Genomic DNA, 8438 nt, shown 5'->3' on the forward strand with positions numbered 1-8438 from the left:
AAATATACATCTTCATATAAATATTTTAAGTTAAGGCAGAGATATTCAGAAAAAAAAGTGTTTTGAAAGTGAAGTTGAATTTCACTTTATCAAAGGAGGAATTTCTAGAAACACTAACTAGGTTAGTTTTTACCGATAGAGAAGGTTCCGGCAATTGAGATCAAGACACAAATTAATTTTGGTTTTGTAGATATTTAAATCAATCAGAAGAAACAAAGACAATAAGTATGGTACATCTAGACCAAGGGTTACTGGTCAGTTATATTCATCAGTTATTTTTTATTCTAATGTGAAATTTTATTTCACTTTGTGAAAGGAGGAAATCTGTGAAGTACTAACTAGGTTAGTATTTTCCAGAAAGGAAAACACGGGAAAAGAAAAGATTAGACACAATTAGCAACACACTCAATACATTTTTATGCATTTCAAGTTTTATTCTACATAACTAAACATCTCTTCCAAATTTTTAAATTTGAAATATCAACTAAAACAGATATCTTTCTATATACCTGATATGATTTTTAAAGAAATTCTAAAGTGATATCTGTGTTTGTCGATTTCTTTTTTTTAACTTTTATGTGAAGTTGAATTTCACTTTATCAAAAGAAAGAATTACTAGAAATGCTAAGTTAGTTTTTACAGGTAGAGAAGGCGCAGGAGATTGAGATAAAGACAAAAGCAAAACCTCTTAGTTTCAATAATAAATATACATTTTGAAATAAACATTTCAAGTTAAGGCAGCGATATTCAAACAAAATAATTTTTAACGTAAAGTTGAATTTCACTTTACCAAAGGAGGAATTCCTAGAGACACTAACTAGGTTAGTTTTAACCGGTAAGGAAAATGTCGGTAATTGAGATAAAGACAAAAGCAACAACTCTTTCAGTTTAAATAATAAATATACGTCTTCATATAAATATTTTAAGTTAAGGCAGAGATATTCAGAAAAAAGTGTTTTGAAAGTGAAGTTGAATTTCACTTGATCAAAGGAGGAATTCGTAGAAACACTAACTTGGTTAGTATTTACCGGTAGGGATGCTGCCGGAAATTGAGATAAAGACAAAAGCAAAACTTCTTTCAGTTTCAATAAACAAAACTATACATCTTGAAATAAACATTTTAAGTTAAGGCAGCGATATTCAGAAAACAATTTTTTTGAAAGTGAAGTTGAATTTCACTTTATCAAAGGAGGAATTCCTAGAAACACTAACTAGGTTAGTTTGTACAGGCGGGAAAGGCTTTGGAAATTAAGATAAAGACTAAAGGAAAAACTCTTTCAGTATCAATAATAAATATATGTCTTAAAATAAACATTTTCAGTTAAGGTAGCCATATTCAGTTAACAAACCTTTGTAAAGTGAACTTGAATTTCACTTTACCAAAGGAGGAATTTCTAGAAACACTAACTAGGTTAGTTTTTACCAATAGAGAACGTTCCGGCAATTGAGATAAAGACACAAATTAATTTTGGTTTTGTAGATATTTAAATCAATCAGAAGAAACAAAGACAATAAGTATGGTACATCTAGACCAAGGGTTACTGGTCAGTTATATTCATCAGTTATTTTTTATTCTAATGTGAAATTTTATTTCACTTTGTGAAAGGAGGAAATCTGTGAAGCACTAACTAGGTTAGTATTTTCCAGAAAGGAAAACGCAGGAAAAGAAAAGATTAGACACAATTAGCAACACACTCAATACATTTTTATGCATTTCAAGTTTTATTCTACATAAATAAACATCTCTTCCAATTTTTTAAATGTGAAATATCAACTAAAACAGATATCTTTCAATATATCTGATATGATTTTTAAAGAAATTCTAAAGTGATAACCGTGTTTGTCGATATCTTCTTTAACTTTTATGTGAAGTTGAATTTCACTTTATCAAAAGAAAGAATTACTAGAAATGCTTGATTAGTAAACACCGGCAGAGAAGGCGTCAAAAAATTGAGATGAAGAAAAAGGCAAAAACTCTTTCAGTTCCAATAATAAATATACATTTTGAAATAAACATTTCATGTTAAGGCAGCGATATTCAAACAAAATAATTTTTAACGTGAACTTGAATTTCACTTTATCAAAGGAGGAATTCCTAGAGACACTAACTAGGTTAGTTTTAACCGGTAAGGAAAATGTCGGTAATTGAGATAAAGACAAAAGCAACAAATCTTTCAGTTTAAATAATAAATATACGTCTTCATATAAACATTTTAAGTTAAGGCAGAGATATTCAGAAAACAATTTTTTTTGAAAGTGAAGTTGAATTTCACTTGATCAAAGGAGGAATTCGTAGAAACACTAACTTGGTTAGTATTTACCGGTAGGGATGCTGCCGGAAATTGAGATAAAGACAAAAGCAAAACTTCTTTCAGTTTCAATAAACAAAACTATACATCTTGAAATAAACATTTTAAGTTAAGGCAGCGATATTCAGAAAACAATTTTTTTTGAAAGTGAAGTTGAATTTCACCGGTAGGGATGCTGCCGGAAATTGAGATAAAGACAAAAGCAAAACTTCTTTCAGTTTCAATAAACAAAACCATACATCTTGAAATAAACATTTTAAGTTAAGGCAGCGATATTCAGAAAACAATTTTTTTTGAAAGTGAAGTTGAATTTCACTTGATCAAAGGAGGAATTCCTAGAGACACTAACTAGGTTAGTTTTTACCGGTAAGGAAAATGTCGGTAATTGAGATAAAGACAAGAGCAAAACCTCTTTCAGTTTCAATAAAAAAATATACATCTTGAAATAAACATTTTAAGTTAAGGCAACGATATTCAGAAAACAATTTTTTTTGAAAGTGAAGTTGAATTTCACTTTATCAAAGGAGGAATTCCTAGAGACACTAACTAAGTTTTTACCGGTAAGGAAAATGTCGGTAATTGAGATAAAGACAAGAGCAAAACCTCTTTCAGTTTCAATAAAAAATATACATCTTAAAATAAACATTTTATGTTAAGGCAGCGATATCAAAAGAAAATAATATTTTAATGTGAAGTTGAATTTCACTTTACCAAAGGAGGAATTCCTAGAGACACTAACTAGGTTAGTTTTAACCGGTAAGGAAAATGTCGGTAATTGAGACAAAGACAAAAGCAAAAACTCTTTCAGTTTCAATAATAGATATACATCTTAAAAAATACTTTTTATGTTAAGGCAGCGATAATCAGAAAACAAATTTTTATAAAGTCAAGTTAACTTTCACTTTATCAAAGGAGGAATTCCTAGAAACACTAACTGGGTTAGTTTTTAGTGGTAGAGAAGGTGCCAGAAATTGATATAAAGACAAAAGCAAAACTTCTTTCAGTTTCAATAAACAAAACTATACATCATGAAATAAACATTTTAAGTTAAGGCAGCGATATTCAGAAAACAATTTTTTTTGAAAGTGAAGTTGAATTTCACTTTATCAAAGGAGGAATTTCTAGAAACACTTACTAGGTTAGTTTTTACCGATAGAGAAGGTTCCGGCAATTGAGATAAAGACACAAATTAATTTTGGTTTTGTAGATATTTAAATCAATCAGAAGAAACAAAGACAATAAGTATGGTACATCTAGACCAAGGGTTACTGGTCAGTTATATTCATCAGTTATTTTTTATTCTAATGTGAAATTTTATTTCACTTTGTGAAAGGAGGAAATCTGTGAAGCACTAACTAGGTTAGTATTTTCCAGAAAGGAAAACACGGGAAAAGAAAAGATTAGACACAATTAGCAACACACTCAATACATTTTTATGCATTTCAAGTTTTATTCTACATAAATAAACATCTCTTCCAATTTTTTAAATGTGAAATATCAACTAAAACAGATATTTTTCAATATACCTGATATGATTTTTAATGAAATTCTAAAGTAATAACCGTGTTTGTCGATTTCTTTTTTAAATTTTTTGTGAAGTTGAATTTCACTTTATCAAAAGAAAGAATTACTAGAAATGCTTGGTTAGTAAACACCGGCAGAGAAGGCGTCAAAAAATTGAGATGAAGAAAAAGGCAAAAACTCTTTCAGTTCCAATAATAAATATACATTTTGAAATAAACATTTTAAGTTAAGGCACCGATATTCAAACAAAAAAATTTTTAACGTGAAGTTGAATTTCACTTTATCAAAGGAGGAATTCCTAGAGACACTAACTAGGTTAGTTTTAACCGGTAAGGAAAATGTCGGTAATTGAGATAAAGACAAAAGCAACAAATCTTTCAGTTTAAATAATAAATATACGTCTTCATATAAATATTTTAAGTTAAGGCAGAGATATTCAGAAAACAATTTTTTTTGAAAGTGAAGTTGAATTTCACTTTATCAAAGGAGGAATTCGTAGAAACACTAACTTGGTTAGTATTTACCGATAGGGATGCTGCCGGAAATTGAGATAAAGACAAAAGCAAAACTTCTTTCAGTTTCAATAAACAAAACTATACATCTTGAAATAAACATTTTAAGTTAAGGCAGCGATATTCAGAAAACAATTTTTTTTGAAAGTGAAGCCGAATTTCACTTGATCAAAGGAGGAATTCGTAGAAACACTAACTTGGTTAGTATTTACCGGTAGGAATGCTGCCGGAAATTGAGATAAAGACAAAAGCAAAACTTCTTTCAGTTTCAATAAACAAAACCATACATCTTGAAATAAACATTTTAAGTTAAGGCAGCGATATTCAGAAAACAATTTTTTTTGAAAGTGAAGTTGAATTTCACTTGATCAAAGGAGGAATTCCTAGAGACACTAACTAGGTTAGTTTTTACCGGTAAGGAAAATGTCGGTAATTGAGATAAAGACAAAAGCAAAACCTCTTAGTTTCAATAATAAATATACATTTTGAAATAAACATTTTACATTTTATGTTAAGGCAGCGATATCAAAAGAAAATAATATTTTAATGTGAAGTTGAATTTCATTTTACCAAAGGAGGAATTCCTAGAAACGCTAACTAGGTTGATATTTACTGGTAGAGAAGGCACAGGAGATTGAGATAAAGACAAAAGCAAAAAATCTTTCAGTTTCAATAATAGATATACATCTTAAAAATACTTTTTTTTTTTTTGTTAAGGCAGCGATATTCAGAAAACAAATTTTTTTTCTAAAGTAAAGTTTAATTTCACTTTATCAAAGGAGGAATTCATATAAACACTAACTAGGTTAGTTTTTACCGATAGAAAAGGTTCTGGCAATTGAGATAAAGACACAAATTAATTTTGGTTTTGTAGATATTTAAATCAATCAGAAGAAACAAAGACAATAAGTATGGTACATCTAGACCAAGGGTTACTGGTCAGTTATATTCATTAGTTATTTTTTATTCTAATGTGAAATTTTATTTCACTTTGTGAAAGGAGGAAATCTGTGAAGCACTAACTAGGTTAGTATTTTCCAGAAAGGAAAACACGGGAAAAGAAAAGATTAGACACAATTAGCAACACACTCAATACATTTTTATGCATTTCAAGTTTTATTCTACATAAATAAACATCTCTTCCAATTTTTCAAATGTGAAATATCAACTAAAACAGATATCTTTCAATATACCTGATATGATTTTTAATGCAATTCTAAAGTGATAACCGTGTTTGTCGATTTCTTTTTTAACTTTTATGTGAAGTTGAATTTCACTTTATCAAAAGAAAGAATTACTAGAAATGCTTGGTTAGTTTTTACAGGTAGAGAAGGCGCAGAGATTGAGATAAAGACAAAAGCAAAACCTCTTAGTTTCAATAATAAATATACATTTTAAAATAAACATTTTAAGTTAAGGCAGCGATATTCAAACAAAATAATTTTTAACGTGAAGTTGAATTTCACTTTACCAAAGGAGGAATTCCTAGAGACACTAACTAGGTTAGTTTTAACCGGTAAGGAAAATGTCGGTAATTGAGATAAAGACAAAAGCAAAACCTCTTAGTTTCAATAATAAATATACATTTTGAAATAAACATTTTAAGTTAAGGCAGCGATATTCAAACAAAATAATTTTTAACGTGAAGTTGAATTTCACTTTACCAAAGGAGGAATTCCTAGAGACACTAACTAGCTTAGTTTTAACCGGTAAGGAAAATGTCGGTAATTGAGATAAAGACAAAAGCAAAAACTCTTTCAGTTTCAATAAACAAAACCATACATCTTGAAATAAACATTTTAAGTTAAGGCAGCGATATTCAGAAAACAATTTTTTTTGAAAGTGAAGTTGAATTTCACTTGATCAAAGGAGGAATTCCTAGAGACACTAACTAGGTTAGTTTTTACCGGTAAGGAAAATGTCGGTAATTGAGATAAAGACAAAAGCAAAACCTCTTAGTTTCAATAATAAATATACATTTTGAAATAAACATTTTACATTTTATGTTAAGGCAGCGATATCAAAAGAAAATAATATTTTAATGTGAAGTTGAATTTCATTTTACCAAAGGAGGAATTCCTAGAAACGCTAACTAGGTTGGTATTTACTGGTAGAGAAGGCGCAGGAGATTGAGATAAAGACAAAAGCAAAAAATCTTTCAGTTTCAATAATAGATATACATCTTAAAAATACTTTTTTTTTTGTTAAGGCAGCGATATTCAGAAAACAAATTTTTTTTCTAAAGTAAAGTTTAATTTCACTTTATCAAAGGAGGAATTCATATAAACACTAACTAGGTTAGTTTTTACCGATAGAAAAGGTTCTGGCAATTGAGATAAAGACACAAATTAATTTTGGTTTTGTAGATATTTAAATCAATCAGAAGAAACAAAGACAATAAGTATGGTACATCTAGACCAAGGGTTACTGGTCAGTTATATTCATTAGTTATTTTTTATTCTAATGTGAAATTTTATTTCACTTTGTGAAAGGAGGAAATCTGTGAAGCACTAACTAGGTTAGTATTTTCCAGAAAGGAAAACACGGAAAAAGAAAAGATTAGACACAATTAGCAACACACTCAATACATTTTTATGCATTTCAAGTTTTATTCTACATAAATAAACATCTCTTCCAATTTTTCAAATGTGAAATATCAACTAAAACAGATATCTTTCAATATACCTAATATGATTTTTAATGCAATTCTAAAGTGATAACCGTGTTTGTCGATTTCTTTTTTAACTTTTATGTGAAGTTGAATTTCACTTTATCAAAAGAAAGAATTGCTAGAAATGCTTGGTTAGTTTTTACAGGTAGAGAAGGCGCAGAGATTGAGATAAAGACAAAAGCAAAACCTCTTAGTTTCAATAATAAATATACATTTTGAAATAAACATTTTAAGTTAAGGCAGCGATATTCAAACAAAATAATTTTTAACGTGAAGTTGAATTTCACTTTACCAAAGGAGGAATTCCTAGAGACACTAACTAGGTTAGTTTTAACCGGTAAGGAAAATGTCGGTAATTGAGATAAAGACAAAAGCAAAACCTCTTAGTTTCAATAATAAATATACATTTTAAAATAAACATTTTAAGTTAAGGCAGCGATATTCAAACAAAATAATTTTTAACGTGAAGTTGAATTTCACTTTACCAAAGGAGGAATTCCTAGAGACACTAACTAGGTTAGTTTTAACCGGTAAGGAAAATGTCGGTAATTGAGATAAAGACAAAAGCAAAAACTCTTTCAGTTTCAATAATAAATATACATCTTAAAAAATACTTTTTATGTTAAGGCAGTGATAATCAGAAAACAAATTTTTATAAAGTCAAGTTAACTTTCACTTTATCAAAGGAGGAATTCCTAGAAACACTAACTGGGTTAGTTTTTAGTGGTAGAGAAGGTGCCGGAAATAGATATAAAGACAAAAGCAAAACCTCTTTCAGTTTCGATAAAAAAATATATACATCTTGAAATAAACATTTTCAGTTAAGGCAGCGATATTCAGAAAACAATTTTTTCGAAGTGAAGTTGAATTTATCAAAAGAAAGAATTACTAGAAATGATTGGTTAGTAAACACCGGCAGAGAAGACGTCAAAAAATTGAGAGGCAAAATCTCTTTCAGAATAAATATACGTCTTATAAATAACTTCTGAAGTTAAGGCAGCGATATTCAGAAATGTATTCTTTTTTTATGTGAAATAAAATTTCACTCTGTCAGGAAAGATTTCTAGAAGTACCAACTATTAGTTAGTATTTTCTAGTATGGACAACTCCAGCATGTCAAGAAAAAGACAAAAGCAAAGTTAGTTAACAGAAAGCAAACATTTTTTTCCTTGCCATAAAAATCTATGAAAAGAGAGCAACTCATGAAAGAAGTCATCTGGGTCCCTAATGGTGATAAAGGGGTCCATAGACCTTCGTACAAGATGTCATCTACAACCAAGTTTTACACAAAAGTTTTGTGGGTAACAAACCATTATCAAATATTACCAACAAAACAAATTTAAATTTTATAGACATCTTGTATTACTTTCTACCTTTAGGTGAATTTACAATTGTTTTTATACAAAACATTCTGAATAGTAA

The sequence above is a fragment of the Ylistrum balloti genome, unplaced genomic scaffold, assembly GCF_031769215.1.
Source record: "Ylistrum balloti isolate Yb309-2 unplaced genomic scaffold, AGI_CSIRO_Ybal_v1 Utg371556, whole genome shotgun sequence".
NCBI classification, from domain to species: Eukaryota; Metazoa; Mollusca; class Bivalvia; order Pectinida; family Pectinidae; genus Ylistrum; species Ylistrum balloti.